At 42.2% G+C, this 26,032-nt stretch overlaps 1 long non-coding RNA gene and 1 pseudogene across 1 annotated transcript in view; one reads left to right on the top strand and one right to left on the bottom strand.

Moving 5' to 3' along the window:
• LOC132214931 (uncharacterized) overlaps window positions 1–26,032 on the bottom strand; it is a 244,114-nt gene that overhangs the window by 185,006 nt on the left and 33,076 nt on the right. The gene's annotated exons all lie outside the window — the stretch shown is intronic.
• LOC132215031 (small nucleolar RNA SNORA16B/SNORA16A family) lies at window positions 13,696–13,809 on the top strand (annotated as a pseudogene).

The following is a 26,032-nucleotide window of genomic DNA, read 5'->3' as shown; positions in this document are numbered from 1 at the left end:
CTTTGAGAAAGGGAGTTTGTCAGTATCTGTCAAATGTAAACTGAACTCCCCATGGCCCAGGATTTCACTCCCAGTCGTCTATTCCACTGAAATACTCAAAAAGCTTTATGTACAAGGATGCTCACAGATGGCACCTTCTGTGCAAGATCCTCCAGCCATCTCTGTCCGTGACTGACAGTGCAGCACCCACGCTCGTCGGGAGGCGTGCACTTGTTGGGAGTGCCAGAACCACTTGCAGGAATATACAAATAATAAATATTTATTTAGCGAAAGACTGATGTGCTTGTCCAAGCACTTCAACATTGCTACTAACAATTCAGTAGCACAAGTGTGTCTAGACCCGAGTTTTACAAAACTGAAAGATATCAAAGAGGCTCTTCTCTTCCCAGCTGTGTGCCAGGAGGATGGCCACTACCCGGTGTGGTGTCCCAGCTCCCCTGCTCTGGGGCTTCGGATGGGGTTCAGCCATTGGAGACACCAGCAGATCAGAGGGTGGGAGGGAGAGGTCAGAGTGTTTATTCCCCCTCCTCTCTCCATACCAGGTGGTGGTTTCCTCAGTGGCTGAAATTATTTGTGGCCCCAGCTCAGCCCCAGCTCTCTCTCTCTGAATAGCCCCTCTTTCCTGGTTATGACTCACCATGGGTTTGCTGACACCTTTCCTTCCCCTTCAGGTCTCGAGGAGGGGACAGTTTCCGATGCTAGTCTCTGGTTGCATCACCACCCCCGTCGATTCCACTCACCTGCCCTCACCTCTGTAAATAGTCTCTCCACTAACCAGGCTTTGATGGAAGTCCTTGAGTGTACCACCTGTTTTTGCCAGCACCCTATGTGATTCAACCTCAGATTTTTAAATTGTTGAGCACCTACTATGTTCTGGGGTGCCAACTTGTTACTAGGGTTACCAGCGTAAGGAACTCAGTCCCTCCAGCTGTTGGCTAGGGGAAGTAACTGTAGCATAGGTCTCCTGTGGGCCCATACGGAACCTTTCCCTCCAAATTTGGTCAGAGCTTGGCTCTTTTCTAGGTGAAAATGAATTAAGATGGTTTACACTTTGTTAAATCAGTGCTTGTTCAGATGTCAGTATCAGATACATCTGAGTCCAGTTAAGACATCCATGTCTCTAGAAAGCTCCTAAACATTACCCAGCAGGGCAGATGTGGTGAGTTCAAGGAGGTCAACGGGGTGCTCAGTGCCACTAAAGCTCAGAGAAGGGCACCATCAACCACCGGGTGCCAAAGCCAAAGCCCTGGAATCCCCAGCTGCATCTCCGAACCTCTCTGATTCATGCTCTCCTACCATCCTCATTTGTACTGCCTTGGTCCAGACCCTTCTTACCTTTTCTTGTCTGATTTGCAATTGTCATGAATGCATTGCGTTCTCATCTCTCACTTCCCAGCCTAGCACAGTGTCTGGCACAGAGTGGACCCTCAATGAAGTTGATTGAGTGAATAAAAATCTATCACAGGAGCCTCCCATTTTTCCTCCCCCACCAGTCTATCATCCCTCCTACCCCATGATATCTTTCTAAATCAGAGATGTGTGTACATTATTGCTTAAAGTCCTTCGATGGTTATCCAGGAGTGACAAACTCTCTCTGTAAAGAAAGAGCAGATAGTTTAGGTTTTGTGAGCCATGGAGTCTGTTGCAACTATTTACCTCTGCTGCTGTAGTATGAAAGCAGACATGTATGATACATGATGAATGAGCTTGGTTGAACGCTAATAAAGCTTGTTTACAAAAACAAGGGGCAGACTAGATTTAGTCCATGAGCTGCACTCTGCCAACCTTGCTCCAACTTGGTTGGCATGGTGTACAGGCTGTTCATGGCCTGGCTTTGTTTAGCTTTATCGCCTCGCCTTCTGACTTCATACTTCACTCCCCATCAATGCCACACTTCTTACAACCCCTCAAATGCGCCATGTACTTTCAGTGTCTGTGACTTTGCACGTGCTGCTCTCCCTTTCTAGAACCCTCATCTCCATCTACATGCCTATGAAACATTTGTCTTTCAAACTCCTAGACTGAGCTTTGCCTAAGGGCCCTCCACATACCTGCCCCAGGGAATAACTTCCCTTTGCTGCCTTTGTACCTGCTTCCATTACTGCACTTAATGAAAGTGCAATATCTCTATGCTGTCATTAGTTATTGACATCTTGGTGCTCAATTATGGAAGGGATGGTGCCTGGGGCAGAGGTGCTTAGGACCAAACACCTAAATTAAACCGGGACCAAGATACCTTTCAGTACAGTGATTCTAGGTTTGCCAGAGACAAGTCCAGTTTTTGCCTGTGGCCTGAGCATAAGTATTAATCAGTGCCCCTTTTCACTCAAATGGTACCGTTGCCCTGCCTTTTAGCATCCTTTGAACCATATTGCATCGGTGGCTTCCTGCTCAGCCTATCTGTGGGGCCAACCATAGATAGTACTCAGGGTCTCCCTTCCCAGTGTTGGCCAGAGATAAGGGTTCCCAGCTTCCCCAGGACACGCCTGAACAGTGGTGGGGCCAGAGTGAGAGGCTGCCAACGCAGGTCAGGCTGTCTGTGTCCATGCAGCCCCAGGGGGTTAGGGCCAATCAAGGACCAACCATGGTAACACTTTTGAGGAGGGTACAATCCCCATGGTGACCAGTAATCCCTGCCTGATCTATGACCCAGAACAATTCTAATGGAAGCAAGGGCAGAGGAAGGAACAACAGAACCCCATGCTCAGTGCAGGAAGGCCTTCAAATCCTTCCCCCATCAGGAATAGGCCATTCGTGGTGCCTTCATGCACAAAGGGGGAGTCATTCATTTCAGTGACCATCCTTTATCAAGGGTCATAGGAGAGGCTCCTGGACAAGGTGCCCAGAAAAGAGAAAGTGAAACACTAACTGACCATTTCCCCCACGCCTCCTCCACTCAATTGACAAGCAGCCTGGTTGCCCTAGCCTCTTTCCTGAACTTCCTCCTCCCTCCCCCGCATCTCAGACACTTCCATCTCTGTTCCCTGGGCCCCGCTGAGGAATACGAAATGGCCACCCAGCAGCGGGGCTATATAAGGAGCCCTTGGTTCTTTGAAAGCCATTCCAAGTCCATGAGCAGTTCCCACAGCTCTCCCAGCTCTGAAGTAAAAGTGAAAGGCAACTGAATGCCTTTACCCGACATGTGTCCCTCTGAATCTGGGGTGTTATCTACATGACCATCTCCACAAAGCTGCCCTCCTAAGAGGTCAGCCTTATTATTTCCAAGAGAACCTCAAGGCTCCTTCTAACCTCGAGGCTCTAACTCGTGACCCTGAATTATGCTCCTGACTTTTTCTCTAAAGTTGTTACAGTAGTGTTTGAGTAATTCCCACTCCAACCACGGTTACATTTACTCTTTCCAAAGAGACATGCCTCCCTCATTGTGTCTCAAGCACAATGCCCTGCTTTAAAAATATATGCCAGTAAGCAAAAGTTCAGACTTAGAAAACAAAGTGATCACTAGCCGCCACCCAAAAGCACTCTTTACATGATGAGCACTCAGCGCAGTTTCTTTACAAATTGAAAGTGCTCCTGGATTTAAGTGTCTATTTGTGGCTCCTTAAAGCAAAGATTTCAGGAACCACTGTCAAATAAAGGTCGTCTCTCAAACTGTAACAAAAGAAATACAAGAATCAACTTATTCCAGAAGTTTTAGGAACACTCCCTCCCCTAGACTTACATTACATAGAACATGGATGTATGCTTGATATATAATCAAAAAAATAAAAACCCAGCCCCAAAGAATAAGGCAAAACAATTTGGTGATAAAAGCTGTGAATTCTGAGACTTTTCAGCAAATTTGTGATGTATTGCCCACTGTCCATAAGATACTCCATGAGCTGAGACCAGGGTTCATTGCTGTAGAAGGAATGCTCCTTGTTCTCAATGAGCTATCCATTTGGAGGATAAATAAGAGGGAACAGAGGTTGAGATCAAATTATAAAGGAAGTGCTACCTTCCCAGTTGAGATATTTGAATGTTATCCTATAGGCAATAGGGAGCCACAGAAGGTTTTTGAAAAGAGGAATAATAATCTCTGAGTTATATTTGAGATACTTTTTTTTTTCTGGTAGCACTGTAGCAAATGGACAACAGTAGAGACTAATCAGAAGGCAAATATATATATCCAATATAATAAAAGACTAATATGCAAATCGACTGAACAGTAGAACAACTGGTTGCTATGACGTGCACTGACCACCATGGAGCAGATGCTCAACACAGGAGCTGCCCCCCCATCGCTCAGCCAGAAGCCAGGCTCACAGCTGGCAAGAGTAGCAGTGGTGGCGGGAGCCTCTCCTGCCTCCGCAGCAGTGCTAAGGATATCCAACTGACAGCTTAAGCCAACAGTCAGGCATCCCCCAAGGGCTCTCAGACTGTGAGAGGGCACAGGCCGGACTGAGGGATCAACCTCCCCCCCACCCCCCTCCCCCAATGCACAAGTTTCTAGTATATATATAATTTCAGAGAGGAAGGCAGAGGGAGAGAGAGATGGAAACATCAATGATGAGAGAGAATCATTAATTGGCTGCCTCCTGCATGCCCTCTACTGGGTATGGAGCCTGCGACCAGGCATGTGCCTTTGACTGGAATCTAACCCAGACCCTTTAATCCTCAGGCTGATGCTCTATCCACTGAGCCAAACCAGCTAGGGCTGGAAGGCAATTTTAATAGCCTGGGCAAGAGACAGGGCCTATCAAAACTTAGAGACTGTAGAATACAAATGAAGGGGACAGATGGGAAGAACATTTTGGAGGAAGATCAGCAGCCCTACTTTAATAAGGAAGGAGATGTAGAGTCATCTTTCAGTGACTCACAGATTTTGAACTTGGGTACAGATGCTATTAAATAAGTGAGGGAACACAGGAAGAGAAACCAGTTCAGGGTGAGGAGATGTGTAGTTGTAATGTGTCTCTAAGTTTTCTACTGGCAAAAGGCCTTGGACGGAAATTAATTTTTGTTTCCTCATCTGTGAAATGGGGATATCTGAGTATATCTCAACTTCCCACAAATAGCTTCACTGATTTCTAAGTTTGGCCTTCTCAGGGGATGGAGTTTCTTTAGTCATGATTCACTATAATTTGGGGAGTAAATGAATGAATCATCCACTGTAAGCCTATTTATATCTATTACTACTTAGCCAGGAAGCCTTAAATAGATTGACAAAGTCAACTATGGGCCTATTCTAAAAGCATCAAGTTGGACACCAGAAGATGCGTTTTATCTGTTTGGTAATTGCCAGTGTGGGGTGTTTAAAATTCCAAAAGTTGTTATTGAGGCCCTACAATTTTTTGGCAACTTGGATGAAAATTACAGAACTATATCAGTCAATGGCAGGCAGGGAAAGGAACCATAATAGGTGTTTTAACAGACAGAATATCATGTAAGGATTTGCTTAAACAGTTGTGGAGGATTGAAAAAGCAAAATGAAAACACTGAATTAACAGTTAAGTAATAACTACAGGCAGTTGCCACCACCACTAAGGAGAACAAAGAGAAAAGAATGGTGTTATCAGAACCTCCAAGCTGGGACTCAAACCACCACGGAGGGACCACTGACTAGTGCTCTGATGGGTAGAAGGAGGCTGCTTCTGAACCTGCAGGAAGAAGCTGAATCAGAACCAATGCCCCCGTTAGGGAAGGGGGGAAGGCCATTCCTGGGGTCATGCAGACATGAACAGCCAAATAGGAAGAAACAAGTCCCCTCCCCCTGCTCCTGCTCCCCTGCCCCCTATTGGAAGAAAACAACACGAAGCCATCTAGCAAAGGAGACATACAGTGTGCAGAGTTCCAGCATTTAAAACACTATAGATCAGGGGTGGGCAACCTTTGTGTGAGTGCGTGCCAAAACCAGCAAAATCTCTGACTCAAAATTCTTCTGCGTGCCAACCCTAATTTTTTGCGAACATGTTATGCCTACTTGGTATCTCTTAAGGTGTACGTATGTGAAGAACCTTGAAGAAATAATAAAATTCATTCGAGCGACAAAAACACAGTATATGATGATGAAAAATACATTTATTTTTTAATGTATACATGTTATGTAAAATTATGTATTTATCTAAGATGCACCTACACTGAATTTATCTGAAAAATTAAAAAGTCAATATTAAGAAAAAAATTGTAAATGGAAGATTATAAGAGAGGGTTTCACGTGCCAGCAAAAGTTACTGGCGTGCTATGTTTGGCATGCGTGCCAGGGGTTTCCCACCCCTGCTATAGATAAAAGGGTGGATTTGGAACTGAGAACCAATAGAATAACTAACATGAGGATTTTTACATAGCACATGATGTAAGAAATATCAGATTACTACATTTATTTTCTGAACAAGGAACCAAAAAATATAAAAACTGACTCACATAATAGAGTACAGACAAGAAATATTAAGCCATTCTTCCACAAACCTAAAAGAAAAGAAATGTGTGTACATATAGTGAAAGCGCTTGTAATAGTGGAATTGGCTGTGTATAGAGATTGAGGCAGACGCACTCTAAGGTTACCCCGATGGTTTATGCCAGTGGTTCTCAACCTTGGCTGCACATTAGAATCACCTGGGAATCTTTTTAAAATCCTGATTTCTGGGCCTCATCCTCCGGAAATTATGTTTCTTTGTTATGGGGTGGGGCCACAACATTAGTAACAAAGAAACAGAATTTCCGGAGGATGAGGCCCAGAAATCAGGATTTTAAAAAGATTCCCAGGTGATTCTAATGTGCAGCCAAGGTTGAAAACCACTGATTTATGCCCTTATATAATCCTATTCCCCTGAGTGTGAGCAAAACTGGGGACTGCTTTCAACAGATAGAATACAGCAAAGGTGAGATGTCGCTCCCTTGGTTCCATTATGTTATCCAGGCCCTGTTTTAGCCAGCTGCAGTGAGGAAGAGTCTCATGCTGGCCTTGAAGAAGCAACCGCCAATGCTGTGGATTGCTGGTGACCTCTAAGACCTGATGGTGGCTGCCAGCCAATAGCCAGTGAGAAGCAAGGACCCTCACTCATTCAACCACAGAGAAATTAATTCTTCCAACAACTTCAATGAGCTTGGAAAAAGACAACCCCCAAACCCCTAGGTGGGACTGCAATCCAGGTCAACACCAGGGTACCCTGCTGAGACCCTGAGCAGAGGACCCAGCGAAGCTGTGCCCAGACTCCTGGTGTATGTAAACTGTATTAATATATGTGGGTCATTTTAAGCCGCCAAGTGTATGGTAATTTGTTACACAGTAATACGAAACTAATACAGGTCTGCTCCTCATTTCTCTATCGCCCATCTACTACATTCGACCCTGACCTAATGGTTCCTGAACATCTAACATGGGCCAGGTGTTTTCAGTCTTCAAGAAGCCAGTTTAGTGGAGAAAGCAGACCAGTAACCACACAATTCCAGCTCAGTGTGATGTGTTCACAAGGCAGGTATGCCTGAGGGCCCACAGAGCCTGGGGGAGGGCAGCTGACCAGAACAGGGGTATGAAGGAAATAGTTAAAAGCAGGTTAACTAGTTAACTTGGAAACAGGGCTTTAGGCAGAGGTCCAAAAAAATTAGATTGTTCTTGATTGCTGATCAGTGTTCTCCAACTTCATACATGTAGCAGAAATCAGAAATGGCTCTTCCTTAAATTGTTTTTCTTCCCTCGAATTTACACTCATATTCCAGCATTCAATTGAAAACCCAGAATCCAGAAGAGTAAAAAAAAATGTGTGCTTGAACTTAAATATGTCTCCTGATAGAGATTAGATTAGCGATTGTTTGTCTTAATAACCAGCACTTCCTCTTGAAACTGTGCCCAAAACAACCTTAAAAAGCTCCGATTTCATGAAACGTGTCACTTCCTCTCCACTCACAGCCCCCTTTTTCCTTCCTTCCCCTGGGTCTCACTTTTTTTTTTTTTAATGTAATGCTTTAGTGTTTGAAATAATACCCCTTTCTGGCAGGCTGATATAACTTCCATTTTTCTGGGGAGAGTTTTGATCTCGGCCAGGGTCACAGAGAGGGTTAGAAGCAACGGAGCTGAGATTCAATGCCTCGCCCCAGGAGCCTCAACCCCATAGCAGTGTTCTTGTCATCCTCTGAACTTGGAATGGCCTCCCACCCACGCCCAGTCTTCTCAGGCGCCTCCTTCCCTTCCCATACTTCACAGAGCCAGTCCTTCAGGATCCACATCCATTACCAGCAAAGCCATGCTGTCCATTTTCATGTCCCTCAGGGGAGCTTTGGGGAAGAACGATGATGGTGGTGACAAGCCCCCCACCCAACTCAATTTGGACCTGACCACACCAAACAAAGGAGTAGAGGACGAGCAAATGAAAGAATAATAGGGAGGAAGAGATGACCACAATTAGCTTTCAGCAACACCAAGTGACCAGTTGAGGGATTTCTTAAATGTTTGGGCAAGGACATAAGTCCCCATCCCCATTCCTGTCCATTTCAGATCAGGTTTCCAAACATTTGCTGATCAACTTCTTACCTGTCCGTTGCTATCATGAAAGCTGTTTGGGGAGGAACCCTGTCCTCTGTGAGCTCTCAAAAGTACCATGTGCTCCTCCCACAAGAACAATATAATTAGTAACAAAAACTCTGCAGGGCTACCAACTTCTTTAAGGTGGTCTATTAACTTTTCAGAGGGCGTGACGAGCTACCACTCTATTTTAAATAAAGCTAATGCCAAGGAACCCACATTTAAAGTTCTAAAACAGCAGCTACTCACCCACCACCACCCACAGACCCAGTGACTGAGATTTTTTCTTTCAGCCTGGCCTATTATTTATTTAGAATCAGAACTGATTTCTATCTGGGTGATGAAGTCATTCAAGCTGACATCTCAAAAGCATCCAGTAGCACGGGTCCTCTCCCTTTAAAAATTCCAGTGTGGTTCTATAACGGTGACCTCCATAGCTGTGGGTAGACTTGTCCCAAATACAATATAATCTTCCCCCTCATGAACTGGCTGGAATCACCTGCTTCTCCCTACCTTCTTGAGACCCTGTTCAAACCGGAGACACATCAACTAAAGGTGTCCAAAATGGAAGCAGAAGTGATGAATCCTTCCAAGGCGGTGAGGGCTCATTTCTGTTGGAGCTCTGTCCTGGGATATGTTGATGGCCATTGGCAGTGCCTTTGAAGATAAAATTATGACTTAACTTGGTCCACTTTACCTTTTAATTTCTTTTTTTAAAAATATATTTTATTGAATTTTTACAGAGAGGAAGGGAGAGGGATAGAGAGTTAGAAGCATCAATGTGAGAGAAACATTGATCAGCTGCCTCCTGCACACTCCCTACTGGGGATGTGCCCGCAACCCAGGTACATGCCCTTGACCGGAATCGAACCTGGGACCCTTGAATCCGCAGGCCGACGCTCTATCCACTGAGCCAAACCAGTTAGCGCAACCTTTTAATTTCTTAAGTGGAAATCTTGGAGAGGGAATGGGATGGGTAGAGGAAGAAGAAAAATAGAGTTTCTTTTTTTAACAAATACAATTAGCTTAAAATTTTTAAATTAACATTTTAAGAAGCAGGCACTAAGAGAAAAGTTTCTTAAAGAACATCTTTGCTGTGTGTCAATTAGTGAGCCTGTACTTGCTGCAGGTTTTCTCTGCCGCCCCAGAGCCAAATCTTCAGCCTCCCACACAGATCTGTGAAATCAATTGTCTTCCCCAAACATGTGGTAACCACAGAGAAGTTAAATTAATAAAACTGCTCCCAAAGATGATTTCTAAAGATGACATTCCTACTCTAGGTTTAGGCTTTCTTTCCTGCGGCCAAGTAGGGGGAGTAGGAGTGGTTTGGTGAGGATCTGGGGCCTTTTTAGTTTATCTTAGTTGCTTTTATTCAGGGGGTTGGGGGTTGGGCAGAAAAGAGTTAAGGGTAGAGGCCAAAAAAAAAACCCCAAAGCCAGCAATTATGGACAGATCAAGTGAGGCCTGTCATTCCTGACTGACACACATGTCAGAGCCAAGCAGGGCTGAGTCCTGCACTCAACGCCCCCTCAAACCCTCTCTGTGTGTTTCTCCCAGCACCCCACCTTGGTTGAAGGCTACCACTGAGGGCAGTGTGGCCAGCATACCCAACCTGCCACGGAATGAAGAAGGCCAACTCAGCCCCAGCCCTAACAATGCCAGGAAGACAAGCAAAGGCCATCAGTCTCCATTAAGAAGACAGTATTTTCCTCCCATATTATCCCGTCTGTCATGTCCTCATAGGACTCCAAAGGCATTGCTGTCTCATACATCATCATCATTTTCTCCCCACAAAGATGGAGAGCCCCAGGGAGGGGTCCCTTTTGCCCATCATCCTGCCCAGGATGGCCAAGGGCCTTCCCCTGGTGACAGGAGCAATGCTTAGCTACCGGGGGAGACATTTGCATCCCAATTAGCCCAGAGCTTTGAAGGAGAGGGGAGGAGGGCATTCACAGCCAGTTTGTAAATCAGTTTAAACAAACTTCCACAATCTCTGGAGGCCTGGAGAGGGCACCTGTAACACTGAGTGGGGAGAAGAGAAAAATCCAAAATCTAGAGCTCGGGAATTCAGATACACTTTTTCTTGACGGAGCAAAAGCACTCTGTGAATCACTGAAAACTGGAATATTATTAATAGTAGTTAATTAAGCATTGAGTGTGCTATTTTATTGAATCTCACAACAGTCTCATTTTATATTTACAGGACATTTATCAAGGGGGGCGGGGGGAGGAATGAGACTTATAGAGGATCAGCCAGAATGAGAAGAATTCTAGATCTATATTTGTCTAATTTTAGATCTTGACACTGACAGCGGTCAGCAACCAGTGGTCCACGAGGTCCAAAAGGTTGGTGACCGCTGAACTAGAACACTCTAGAATTTTGGCATATGTCCTAAATAATAATGGTAGTAGTCACTATTTAGAGACCTACTATGTGTTAGGCTCTATTCTGAACACTTTACATACATATTTTCATTTAATCCACACATTTAGTTCTGAGAGGCAGGTATTACTATTATCATTATTTACTTTTCATAGCTGGGGAGACTGGGGTTTGGAGAAATTAGTAACTCACCAGGTCCCCCACTGGTGGTTGCCAGAGTTAGGATTCAGACTCAGACTCCATTGTCTATGCGTAGCCAATATAAAACTGATTTACTCACCAGATGTATAAACTATCATGGCAGAAAGAATAACAATGATGTAGAAGTGGGTCATTCATCATTGGCTTCCTCACCAATGTGAATCTAAATGAAATCAGTTGAAAATTAACTTCACGGAAAGTCACCAAAGCAGATGAGGAAGACCCCTTGGTTTTGAGAGGGAAAGCTTATGGGCATATAGCATATGGGCATCTGGGCATCTGGGCATCTGGTAAGGATCATTTAAGTTGTTTCTTGACATTGGCTTTGAAGCCACTGCTTGCTCTCCAGCAGGCAATGCCATTGGGCAGAGTGAGGAGCCCCAGAGCACTGCTTGTCGAAACCAGAATATTAGGCTCCAGGTCCTGGGCCTGCCAGTCGGTTAGGCTAACCCAGCCTTTCAGCCCTGTCTCAGCTTGAAGGAGCTGCTAGAAATTCAACTGGGTAATCCTGACATATGAAATTTTACCCAAATGCTTAGGGAAGGACTTCTATCATTCCCAGAGGTAAGGAGGCAACAAAAGAACACAACCCAACTCAAAATGGTTGTAAGAGATCCTGTTGGTTTCCATCAGTCACTCCCCACCCCAACTTCTTTCTGTTAATAGAACCCTGATGTTGGTTAATCTGCCCCCTCACAGCCCAATGTTTCACTACATCCACAATGGTCACCCCATTTCCCTTGCCAGTGAGTGGCTAAGTAATGGACAAGTGACAATTCTGGCCAATCAGCTGTGAGGGGATACATGCAGCGGGGCTCTGGAAAGGTTTCTGCCCTGGATTAAAAAAAAAAAAAAAAAAGACAAACAGAGAAAAAGTAATAACCTTTTCTCTTTCTCTGGAAATTGTCAAGACAGGATGTGATGGCTGGAGCTGCAGCAGGCATGTTGCTACCTCAGGTTATCTCCCCTGAGGACCGACCCGACACCCTGAGAAGGGCAGGCTAGAATGATGGAAAAAACATGGTTAAGTCACCAAATTAACTGATGCTAGAACTGTCTCTCCCTGGACTTTTGATTATGTAAGGTATTTTCCTTATGTATCCACAGGATGCGATGCAGGAACACTGGCTACATGAAATTATATAAGATGATCTACACATAGCACTTTCAGCAGTGCTGCCATATGGGGAACTTCAGCTATTATTACATTTGTCATATGTGTGTGAAGCTCCCAGCTCTGTGACTTACCCAACAATCCTTGAGTAAAAAGGCTAATGAAGGCAACTGGCCTCTGTAACCCATTTCAGGATTTTAAGAAGTCTCAAAAATTTTCAACCTCAAAACATGTCCCTTGACCCATAGCAATAGTCTGAATGGAATCTACACAAAGCAAAGAATTTCAGCTATTTGAGCTAAGACTACTGACTACAAAATCATAAAAACTCACAATAAAGGACATAGTTTAGAGCTCTGCTGTGAATTTCCTGGTCTTGTTTATAAACTGAAACAAAACTGAAAGTAGTATCTCTCCTCTGCCTTGTAAACTGTACATTTAGAAAGAAAAAGCAATAATATTCCCAGCCAACATGTGCACATTATATAATAAATACATATTATAGATACTTTGAAAAGGAAGTGATTTATGGTTGGATCCTAGCAGCTGCTTTGAAGCATTCCATTTTTCACTTAAGGCTAATTAGAAGATTTTTAATTAGCAAATGTTCCATCCACTAGATTAGACAAACAAGATTTTTCACAACCACTGTAATATTTAGTTCTCCTTTTCCCATTTTAACAAAACAAACTAGAAATAATTTATAAATAGTCTCTGTGCAAGGCCTATAAAACTTATAACCAGGGGATGGTCAGAGAGAATCGAGATAATGGACGCTTTGTCCCATCCTTGCTTTGGGATCTGGCTTGCTTTGGGATGTGGAGCAAGTTACATTCTTTCTGGTCTCAGTCTTCCCATCTATGAAATGGGAAGGTAGAATTAGATCAGGGTTTCTCCACCTCAGCCCTACTGACATTTGGGGTAGGATAATTCTTTTGATGTTTAGCAGCATCCCTGGCACCTACCCATTAGACATCAGTAGCAAACCCATCCCCACCCCAGTTGTAACATCAAATATGTCTCCAGATATTGCCGAATGTCCCCTGGTGGGGCTGAGCAAAATAAACTGCTGAGAACCACTGAATAAGATCAGGAGTTATAATGCTAACAAGGGTCAAGCTGCTATAAAAATGAGAAAAATAGGCCAGATGAAAGAAAGTCAAATTCAAGTGCATGTATCCTATCAAAAGGGAAGAACACTCCTCATCTCCAGTAGACTCTCACCATGTTACAATTGTTCAAGACATGCCATGAATTCCATGATTATGTGAAATCTCTTGACCTTTTGTTAATATTGGCAACCCACACCTTGCAGCAGTTATGAAGTTGGTTCTAAAGCTAGATCGCCTAAATTCGATTCCTAGTTCTACCTCTTGCTAACTTCAATATTGGGCAAAATCTTTATCATCTCTATGCTTTGATTTTCTCATCTGTAAACTTAAGACAACAATAATACTCAACTAATAAGATTATTGTCAGGAATAAACGACACAATACATGTAAAGGGCCTAGAATAATGCACATAATAAATGCTCAAAAATATTAGCTACTCGTAGCTGCTGCGGTCAAAAGGGAGCCCAGAGTGACAGTTTTCTTGACAGTCGCCATTCTGTTTACTGTAACCGATCTGCAACATTTCAGGAAAAGACAATTAAAAAGTATATATATATTAGCTATTATTATCCCTAAGATATAAAAATACCATAAATCAAACTAAACGTGTCTATAGCTCATATTCAGCCAACAAGCTTACACACAAGGTTTCAAGGGTCTGTTCAGGTTCCCTAAGGTTTTATGATTCCATTTTATGGACGTAAGACACTGATTAGCCTCTGATGAACTCTATACGATTTAGTTGAGGAGAATGAACTCTGACCTAGCAATGATAATGCAGTCAGAGAAGAGAAGAATTCAAATCAAATGCCAAAGTATATGTTCTCAGAGGTCAGAATGAGAGCCTAAAGAGCCATCTGTGCTTTCCATTTTAAAAAATATTGGGTTTTGTTTCTCTTATTTAAAAAAAAAGTACATGAAAAGAGAAGAGCATCAAATTTGGAACCTGCCATCCTCAATTGTATTCTCCTAATAGATGCCATGACAATACAATGAGTTATTGTTGACTTTCTAGCTAAAATAAATCGACAATTATTAGTTGGTATCATTAGCACAATTGCTTTTTGGTGAGATAGCTGATAGAGGCAATAATAGATTGTTTTCTCCATCCTTATCCTCCCACTGGAAAACAACATATCCACTCCTGATCAATACTTTGATCTGAGTTACTTATAACACTGTCAAATGTGAGTATAGGCTTCACTCCATGGTAGAGAAATAAAATAGTTTTGCAAAATTTAGGTCAGACATTAAATTGTCTTGGGTAAGCTGCTATTCTAGTCTACAGCCACATAACCAAACCAGCACAACAGAGGATTACCAGACACTAAAAGAACCTGAATAATGCTCCCGTCTTTATTAAATCTATGTCTTTGATGGAATAGAATGAGGTCATGGTAGTCCATGTGCATGAATTACATTTCAGGGCAATGATTTGGGAACCTGCCTTAAATTTTTTGAAATAAAAGTTCACACCATTTGACCCATAATTCCCCTTCCAGGAATCTGTCATAGGGAAGTTGTCAAAAGTTGGCACCAAAATGTATTCATACACATGTTCTATACAATGTCATGTATAATAAAAAAAGTAGAAAAATGTAAAATAAATTAAGGACTAGCCCTTTGATGGACTATTATGCAACCAATTATAAACGGTGTTTCAAAGAGTATTTCACTACATAGGAACAGACTTAACATATAATGCTCTGTGATATGCAACATGATAACAATTGTGTGTATATATGTATGTATAAAAACGTTGTACATCAAAATGTTATTTTGGGGGGTGATTATAAATCTCTGCATTTTCTAAGTCCTTACATTGACCTCAGGGTTGCCATTGTGTAGATTGTACCCAAGCTCATGGAGTACTCTAAGTCATGCACCCATGCACTACCTCTGTTCAGAGAGAATGCCTTTTTAAATTCATAAAATGGCACCATGTACGATACTGATTAATTTGGTTTTAATCCTCACCCAAAGATATTTTTTCATTGATTTCTAGAGAGAGTGGAAGGAAGAGAAGGAGGGGGGGAAAGAGTGGGAGAAAAGGAGGAGAAATATCAATGTTAGAGAGACACATCAATTTGTTGCCTCAGGGGGAATGAGACCAAAACCCAGGTACATACCCTTGACCAAGATCCTTTGGTGCCAGGCCGACACTCTAACAACTGAGCTACACCGGCCAGGGAAGGATACTGGTTACATTTAAATTCATATAATAGTGCCACACAGAATACTAATATATACCCTGCTATCCTATATAATAAAAGGCGAATATGCAAATTGACCAAACAGCGCAACAACCGGTTGCTATGAAGTGCACTGACCACCAAGGGTAGACGCTCAACACAGGAGCTGCCCCTGGTGGTCAGTGCGCTCCCACAGGGGGAGTGCTGCTCAGCCAGAAGCCGGGCTCATGGTTGGCGAGCACAGCGGTGGTGGCAGGAGCCTCTCCCACCTCCATGGCAGTGCTAAGGACTGTGAGAGGGCACAGGCCGGGCTGAGGGACACACACACCCCCTCCACCCCCAATGCACGAATGTCATGCACCGGGCCTCTAGTATTTCTATAACCAGAAAAATGCAGAATATAAAAAATAAGAACCATCTATACCAGGGGTGGAGAAGAGTCTATGTGGAGCCTCTGAGGCTTACACAATTTAGAGAGCATTTTTTGTAAAAAGAATATATATTTTTAAATTATAAAATTAGAGACAGATATGAATTTCAATTTAGAAAGAGAAAATAAGTCACACACAAAATCTTGATCCTTTTTCTCTAGGTAATTTACCAGAAATGCTTATATGGAAGTGCTTTCTGATTGCAACCTGACTCCTCTTCCCACCAGAACACTTTTCAACTCCCAAAACCTCAGTTCTCTTAGGGACCATGGAGGTGAAGGACCCTGGCGCTTATGCTTTATTCATACCATAGTTAATTCTGACTCTGATCTTTAGGGAAAGGAAAAACTGGAGAAATTCAAAGCCAGGTGCTATTTCCATAGATAAATTTATCTAAATAATAAGATCCCAAATCAAAGAGTACAGAAAGTAACTTAGGTACCCAACACAACTAAAAAAACCATTTTATTTCAATTTAGTAAGAGCATTCAATAAATGCTCATTGGTCTGTTTACTAAAATTTAGGAAATTGTCTGCTTTATATAGCCTTTTTAATATCAGTTAGATTTTTTTTTAAATTTCGACATATTTTTAAAACAGTCAATCTCAAGAGCCCTCTCCTGTATTTGAAGTTCTCTACCCCATCAGGACAGTAAAGAAAACCTTCCTCAGGAGTCCAGACCAGCTTTGTCAGGACAGAGAAATGGCCTAGGATTCAGAGCCACTGGGAATACTGGACTGGGATCTTATCACAGAGAGGTGGCAGCCGAAGCGTGCTCCTTCAATTCAAACAAAACAAAACCTAGCACAAGTCCAAGCAACAGTCAAAACAGATTTTCACATAAATATGAGCGTCAAAACCTGACCCTCTTAGTATCATCTAAACCGGTGATTTTTCAACAATGTTAGAAAGAGAATGTTTTTGAAACAAAATCTTAAACTGAACTCCAATATATAAATGAATAAGTACTTTCAGTAATCTATATAATAAAACCCTAATATGCAAATCGACCTAACAGTGGAATGACCAGTCGCTATGACACGCACTGACCACCAGGGGAAGATACTCAACTTCCCACAGGGGGAGTGCTGCTCAGGCAGAAGCCAGGCTCAGGGCTGGTGAGCACAGCGGCCGTGGTGGGAGCCTCTCCCGCCTCCGCTGCAGGCGGGTGGTAAGGAACGAGGGGTCCCGGACTGCAAGAGCCCTGGACTGTGAGAGGTTTGTCTGGCTGCCAGCTTAGACCCCATCTCCCCAGAGGGATCGGGCCTAAGCTAGCAGGTGGACATCCCCTAAGGGGTCTCGGACTGCAAGAGTGCGCAGGCTGGGCTGAGAGACTCCCCCTACCCCCAGTGCACAAGTCTTGTGCACCAGGCCTCTAGTATTATAAAAACAAAACAAAACCAAAAAAGGCCAGAACTAAAACTACCTTCAGTATGTCATCACAACATGGCACATTATGTGTTCATATCTCAATGGGCTATTAAACTATTTTAAAATTGACAATGGCATATGTTTGCTACCCAGTTTTACATGTTAGATACTCACAAGCCTGCATTGCAAAAAAAGAGCAGTACAGTGTTATAATATTCATATCCAGTGACATCTGTATAAGATATTCAAATTTGTGCACAGAATGGAAAAAGACACTATAAATAAGATTGAAAGACAAATGATATAGTCTGGGTGGAAATATCCACAACACATATAATACACACACATACTAATTGGGGTTTGAGAAGGAAGAAAAGGGCAGAAGAAATATTTGAAGAGATAATGGCTGAAACTTTTCCAAATATATTGAAAGATATCAACCCATATACACAAGATCAGCAAACTCCAAACAAACTAAAAACAGAGGAATCCTCATTTAGTGTATTATAGTTAAATTGCTGAATACAAACAAAAAGGAAATGTTGAAAGCAAATGTGGGCTTGATGGGATAAGAGAGAGGACATATTTCATACCAGGAAACAACAGTAAAAATGACAACTAACTTCTCATCAGAAATAGTGCCCGAATGACACTGGCACGACATCTTTAAGTACTGAAAGAAGGAAAAAAATCCCTGCCAGTTCCAAATTCTGTATCCAATGAATATGTCCTTCAAAATGAAAGTGAAATAAAGACATTTTTAGACAGACAAAGCTAAAAGAATTTGTCTCCAGCAGACCTGAACTAACTGAAATGCAAAGAGAAATTCTGTAGGCTGAAGAGAAATTGTATCAGATAAAAACCTAGCTCTGCAGGAAGGAGTGAAGAACTCCAGAAAGTGAAAATTTGTCAGTATACCAAACATTTTTTTTACTTTTTCATATTTGTGCATATATGTATGAATTTACTTTAAATACTTTAAGTCACTTAAAGTAAAAATAATAACAACACATTATGGTGTAGATAGAATAGGTAGAAGTAAAATAAATGACAACTAGAACCCAGCTGCAGGGTGGTAATTGGAAGTTTATTGTTTTAAGACGAAAGTGGAAAGAATGGAAGGAAGGTAATGTTTAAAGAGTTTATCGCCAAGAACCTTTCAGAACCAAAGAAAGATAAGCATAGTCAGGTTGAATGAGTGCCACCATCAGAAGCACTAAGTGTCCAAGCATTGAACAGAATTTTTTTTGAAGTTCAATATACTAGTATAGACTTCACAGTGAAATTTCAGAACCTCAAGAACACATAGAAAATACTAAAAGGAAAACTGCTTTTTCAGAGAGAGAAAATTTAAAGAGTACCTTCAGCCATTCAAGCCTCAGACGTGTTAGCACCCAAAGATGACCTTCTAAAGAAGTACCCAGAAAGTGCTCCAGCCAAAGGACAAATGAATACAGAAGAGGGGCGTGGGGGGTGAAAGGGCACGAAGCCATGAAGTTTGATCACCCTGGGACCTGAGGCTCACTATGAATGGCCCTGAAAAAAGGGGGTTGGGAAATACCCTCATTTCCCCCCAGGAACAGTGTTGTAGATGGACTGCTAACATTGGGCACACACTGGAACTAAACTATCACCACTTCTAGACCTTTCATGGGGAGCAGAGGCACTGGTGCATGGAAGAGAAAGTTCAAGTTCCCAAACCTTCATCAGCTGAGCAGTATAGTCCAAGGGTTCAGAGCATTGTCTCCAGAGACAGACTGCCCGGAATTCAAGAACCAACTCCATCGCTTCCCAACTGTGTGACTTTGGCAGGTCACTTTATCTCTCTGTGCCTCTGTTTCCTCATCTGTATAATAGTGATAATAACGGAGACTCCCTAATAGGGGCATGGTAAGGATTAAATGAGCTAATACATATGTAGCCACTTGAATAATAATGCCTGGCTCACATACAAAGCTTTCAGTAATGTATTGTCTAGGATAGACAGAGGTGTGAATGGAGCAGGACCAGCCTCAGACTGATGTTTGTTGGGCTAATGAGCACACAAGGTGCTACTTTTAGGGTTTATTCAAATTCCCTGTAATAAATATGCTTTGTAAAAAAAAAAAAACCACTCTGTAAATATTAGCTGTTATGATAGCAGGTGCCAAGGAAGAAGTATGGCTTCACTAAGGTCATAATTTTGCTACAGTGAGAAAGATAAGGTGTCAGCACACGAAGCAGCTGTGAGACACTGATACAATGTCATCGACTCTTGCTATAGGGTGTGATCTTAGAGGCTCTGTCAAGGTATTGACCCTCTTGCACTGCCCCCACTGCCTAAAAACCTGTCTCTCATGCATGCCAGCAATACTTTCATTAAAACCTTAGCTTACGTGTTGATCACCGAGTCAAAAAGGGATGTGGGGGGAGAAGAGTAGGAGGGAGCAGAGCTGCATAGCTAAAGCAAGACTGCTATCATTGTCCTTATAAAACGCACTTGCATGTTGATTCTCTTCAGAGACTAGATTTTGGTGGGAAGAAGGGGACAGAACATGAGAGGCACAGGAAGGTGGGGTAGCAGGAGGGAGGGGGCCCACATGGGGGAGCAAGCATCTCTGTGCAAATGGGCTTTGTGTCAGCCCTGAAGGAAGCACAAGACATTGTTGCAGGAAAGAGAAAAAAAGGCTTCTCCGTTTCCCAACTCAAGGTGTGGTCCCAGACCAGCAGTCCCAGTGTCTCCTGGGAGCTTGCAGGGCATGAACCTCAGCCTCACCCAGAGCTAGTGACATAGACTCTAACCTTTAACAAGGTCCCAGGTAAATCTCGTGCACATTAAAATGTGAGAATTACATTCGCTGTACTCACCTAACCCAGGACCTAGACATGACTAGCTCATAGTAAATGTCTGAGTAGATAGCTGTCTGAACCGGTGGGGAAAACAGTGTTAACCTTGCTTTTTTACTCAGCAATCTTGCTTTCATTCCACATCCATGCGGTGTATAGGATTGCATAAGGTTGTGGTTCTTTGGTTGTAAGTTAGAATCACCCAGGGAGCTGCTAACAACAGACATGCAGGTCCCATATCCTGTGGTTCTGATTCAGTTGGTCTGGGAGGAACTTAGTCTAGGATGGTGGGAGCTGAGTAACAGGACTCCTGTCGAGGATCCAGGGACGAGCCATTAAGCCCACCCTTGCTGAAGACAAAGGCAGTGAAGATGTCAGGATTCAATGCCATAGAGGAAGGAAATATTTATCACCAACTTGTATTGTCATCTTCCCTGCAGATGCCCCAGCATACATGCACCTATCGCTGGTCGGTGTGGATGGATGGAGGGAAAGGATGTTGATGTGTCTGTAATGGGTTTTACACTGTTTGACTTTTGTCCAAATAGATCAACTTATTGCCTGAATCATGAAGATATGTTTCCTTTAGCCTCTTTCTCTCCCCTTACCTTCCTACCCAAATACACACATAAACAGGGACCAAAAATTATCACATAGAACCTGGGTAGCCCCGCCTTCTAGCAAGTCTCCTTTCTCTGGCTTCCTTGAGCTCGGGAAAGTTAAGCAGAGCAAAGCTGTTAACCCATCTGGAAGCTGTGCCTTACGTGACTGTCCCTGAACCAATGTGTGGATTTTAATCAATATTAGAGGCTGGGAATTACTTACTTCTGAGCCACCCCATCAGGAAGGAGGTGCCCTTTAGCATAAATGATCCAGTAGCATTCCTTAGCAGAAAATTCACTAAAGTAATCATGTCCTCTTCCCCTCTCTTTAACTTGTCTTAACTAAAATTATGCCCATTGCAGGATAAGGACAATGGGAAGATGAACCTTGGGCCATGGCCTATCTGTGCATTGTTTTCTCATTAAAAATTTTTAGGGAAAAGCTCAAATGTCTTCACAATAACTCAGAATTCATCGAGGCAATTCAGACATCTCAATCCCCTTTCCTTTGTCTTCATGGGTCTCATTCAGGGAGAAGAGAAACAGGAAAATGAATGATGAGGGAACAATCAAAGCTAAATCCAAGTTCAGAAGAGGTAAATTAATACATGAAAGGCACAACTTGTGATGAAGGAACGTGCGTAGGTGAAATTAGCTCTGATTTCTAAATTCTTTGATCAGCTTGAGAATTCGAAAACTTGAGGCATGAAATGCCTGTGCCGAGGTGGCATCAGGGACGGGAGAGAAGTGATTAAACTCCAGGCTGCCTGTCAGAGTGTCCCAGTCTCTCCTAACTTGTGATGCTTCTATGGAGTTTTTGCATGAGAGCAGCCTGTCACGTTTGGGAAGAGACAGCACCCTTATGCTAACTCCTCCTCCCTTTGATGCCTGTAGAACTTGGCCATTAAAATCTGCCTTGGGCTAAAATTCAGCAGGCAACTTTCCAGTCCAGGAACAGCTTTGACAAAATTTTAATAAAATTAGAACCAGATTGGCATTTTGGGGTTTGAGTTAGAGAAAAGTTTATAGAGAGAGCTAGACATGTGAGGATGGCCAACTCTCTCTCTGTCTGTGAAATGCTACGTAGCACTCACTCTTGGCTTGTCGGCATTCTGTACACAACTACTAGTGAACTTGACCATGAATCACATATGGAGTTGGGAGTCCTCTGAGGCATTGTTAAGGCATTTCAAAGGTCCTATGTCTGAGTGAATTTTGCTACCTTCAGTATTATTCTGTACCAGCTGACTAAAGAAAGTAAAAGCATTAAGAATGGCAAAAGATATTTCAAATCATTATTTAAAAGTGAGGCATTTGGTTATGTTGTTTATTATTATTATTATTATTATTATTATTATTACCTTGTTTGAAAACACATCAAAAGTGCTTTCTTTTGAAAATTTAAATTTGTAATATTTAACCTTTCTCTAAGATTCTTGGTACTTTACACAGAGAAGACTAGCTTACTCCTGAATATGGGCAGCACCCATACCTCTATGCTTATTGGAAGAAATGTAGTTGCACTTCATTCAAAAACACAGGAAAGAAAGATCAGAGAACCTCAAAATGTTTCACTAATCCATCCAATTCCTTTTGCCATTGTCCTACCGCAGGCCGATACCACAAGGAGAACTGGAAATTGTCATGCTATCACTTACCATTTATTAGGAACTGTAGCTACTCATAGTGATGAAATCTTTCCGTCACTTTGAGTTCTGTCCTATGTGCTCGATGTTATCGACACCTTACAGCAAAGCATTGGAAGCTTCTTCTCTAACAACTTAGCCTTGTTTAAAAGGGTATTAACCAGAGAAGCAACCACTTGACATATACAATAAGGGCTCCCCAAGTTACTTTTTTTAAAAAATATATATTTTATTGATTTTTTTTTTAAATATATTTTATTGATTTTTTTACAGAGAGGAAGGGAGAGAGATAGAGAGCTAGAAACATCGATGAGAGAGAAACAACGATCAGCTGCCTCCTGCACACCCCCTACGGGGGATGTGCCCGCAACCCAGGTACATGCCCTTGACCGGAATCGAACCTGGGACCTTTCAGTCCGCAGGCCGACGCTCTATCCACTGAGCCAAACCGGTTTCGGCATTTTATTGATTTTTTTACAGAGAGGAAGGGAGAGAGATAGAGAGTTAGAAACATCGATGAGAGAGAAACATCAATCAGCTGCCTCCTGCACACCCCCTACTGGGGATGTGCCCGCATCTAAGATACATGCCCTTGACTGGAATCGAACCTGGGACCCTTCAGTCCGCAGGCTGATGCTCTATCCACCGAGCCAAACCGGCCAGGGCCCCCCAAGTTACTTTTTCAAGTATGCCTTGTATGTGCATTATGCCAGCTAAGGCTGAATGATCCCCACAAAAACGCCTGCTCCCTTTAGCTCAGTTGTTGAGTTCATAAAGGTCCAAGAGAGACCATGTTCTAAGAATGTTATGCAAATTACCGAAAAATAACAACTGACTGATAGACTTTTGGGTGTGAGACTATTTTTACCCTGCCCACCCCTATTCTATTGATGCTAAAAAAAAAAAAAATCAAATGCTAAAAAATATACATCAGAGACTTTAAGCAACATGGCTTCTATGGATGCCTATAACCTAGTACCAGTGAAGAAACTATATTTGCTAAATGCTCTTCATTTCATAACTAGAATCACTCAACTACTATTTGATCCTTTTAGGATTCAAACTGGCCTAATAACATTAATTTTTTTTTTTTGGTTGGTTGGTTTTATTTTTTTAACACACAAAGAAGTCAATTTCATTGCCTTGTCTTAATTACTGTTTCTTGCAGCACTAGCAGATTGATTTTGTACATTTATGTATTTGATTCTTTTTTTTCTGATATAATAGATACAGGGAGGATGCTTAATCTCTAACATGCATTGTGAGACTAGGGCTAAATGGCAGAGAAAGGCTACCAAGATAAACTTTCCTAAAAGCACACCCTCACTTTCTAGGTCAGCTCTTCTCTTTAAAAGTGTGCACTACTAACTCCTAACAGAAAATGTATGTTTAATATTACCTGGTTTTTGTCTCCAGGAGATCCTTTTGCATGGATGCAGTCACTGCTTTGGCCCAGGGTCAGGAAAATTCTCATCCTGAGCCTTCTGGGAATGTTTCATTCCTTGGGTGTATTTTCAGAGCTGGCTAGTAGGCCTGCCTTGACAAAAGTCTATCAGTCAGTTGTTATTTTTCATTGTATTTTGGACAAGAACCCTCAAGATCTCATGTGCCCATTTCTCCCTGCATAGGCTCCAAGGTCAGATGACTTCTCACAGAACCAAATATGGAGAAAACAAAACAAAACAGAACTCAACTGAGTCCTATGGCAGGAGGAAGAAGAGGGATGATGTTCCACTTTCAGAGCAGCTTACACTAGACGGTGTTCCCATGCTGCTGTGAGAACCCCTCCTACGTTACGCACATGTTCGAAAGGGCTAAGGCAGTGATACTTTGCCATGGGTATGCTCAGCTGGTGGTCTGTAGTAGATAATGTATGAACCCTAGTCTCAAATTGCTTTCAATCTAGTGGAGGGAATAAGCTATAGACACATAAAATGATTAGCAAATTGCTGGCAAATAGATGCGAAGATATATGTCTGAGAACCAGTTAATAAAACATAGCAAATCTATTTTTCCAAAAACCTCTCCGTTCATAATGCTTCATCATGCAGCTGTCTACATGGCATCCCTAATAATACCCTTTGTTCCAATTTTAATTCAACAAGCTTAGACACCACTAATTTCTTATTAACCCCCTAGTCAATGAGATCTTTTTTTTTTTTAAATATATTTTATTGATTTTTTTTACAGAGAGGAAGGGAGAGAGATAGAGAGTTAGAAACATCGATGAGAGAGAAACATCGATCAGCTGCCTCCTGCACATCCCCCACTGGGGACGCGCCCGCAACCCAGGTACATGCCCCTGACCGGAATCGAACCTGGGACCCCTCAGTCCGCAGGCCAACGCTCTATCCACTGAGCCAAACCGGTTTCGGCAATGAGATCTTGATATAAACTGACTGAATGATATTTTTAAAGATAAAATGGTAGGACCCCAAAAGATACTATAAGCCATTAGTATGCTGTCTTCTAGTTATGACCTAGAGATGACTATTATGACTCAAAAAAGTCTATTATTGGAATCAAGACTTTTTTTAAAAAAAGCAAAATATTGTTGTAACTAAGTAAAACCCACAAATCCAAAGTCAGGTGACCATAGTATCACGAGGTGGTGAAATGTCAGCCACAGATGTCCACCAAGAACACACTGTAATGTTCACTTACACAATCCAAATAAACCCTTAAGCGCTTATGCTATGCCTAGACCAAAGTGTGCAAAGATGAATTTTAAAAATTAGTTAAGAAATATATAAAGGAACACATCGATAAAGTGTAATGTGATCATTACTATTAGCACCAGAATCTGGAAAATATTATGGGAGCAATTACAGAAAAGAAAGGCTCTCTTAGAGGGAATCCAAAAGGTACCGCAGAGACGGTTACTTTTGATGTGGGTCTTGAAAAATGACTGGGAGTAATGAATATGAGTAACAGGGATAGCATATACACATAAAGAACTATATTTAGTGGGGGGAGGGACAATGAGGGGGGATAAGGACACATATGTAATACCTTAATCAATAAAGAAAAAAAACTTACAGAAAAAAAAGAACTGTATTTACCTTTACCAGTTTAGAAGTATGAAAACACGTATTTCCAAGTGAGTGGCTTGGCATAGCTGGAAAAGAGTGTATGGAGAAGGCACAGGGGCCAAGGCTAGGAAAAAAAATAGTGACAGGATTGTGAGGGGCCTTGGTAAAGAGCAAGGAAGGGAACTACTAAGTGCTTCCTAAATAGGAGAATGATGTGATTTATAAGTAATGGATCTATAGCAGGAGAGATATGAGGTGAGCAAAAAAGGCAGGGAAAGAGGGAATGAGAACCTGATGATTGATATGTTTGTTTTCCAATTCATTCCAGAGAAAACTAAAGGTAGCATCCAAGGATACATAAAATATAAAGTGGCATAAAATAAATGTAGAACCAAAGAAGAACAAAAAACAAGAGACAAAGACTGCATTTGAGATGAAGCCACAAGTCAAGAGTTAAAAATAAATGCTCTCCATATTTGTTACCAATTACAAAAGAGAAGTACAACTCACTCTTCTTTTTTTTTTTAAGAGAACATTTTATTGGGTAAATTACAGAAGTAGAAAAAGTAATTTTTAGGAGATATGGGCTTAAAAAACAAGTTATAGAGGTAAAGGAAGGGCCCTTGGAGTTTGGGAGTGAGGAAGCTAGTGGAACATGCCTG

The sequence above is a fragment of the Myotis daubentonii genome, chromosome 13, assembly GCF_963259705.1.
Source record: "Myotis daubentonii chromosome 13, mMyoDau2.1, whole genome shotgun sequence".
In the NCBI taxonomy this organism is placed as follows: Eukaryota; Metazoa; Chordata; class Mammalia; order Chiroptera; family Vespertilionidae; genus Myotis; species Myotis daubentonii.
Note: the sequence above shows the minus strand (reverse complement) of the source record. Positions and strands in the feature narration are given on the sequence as shown.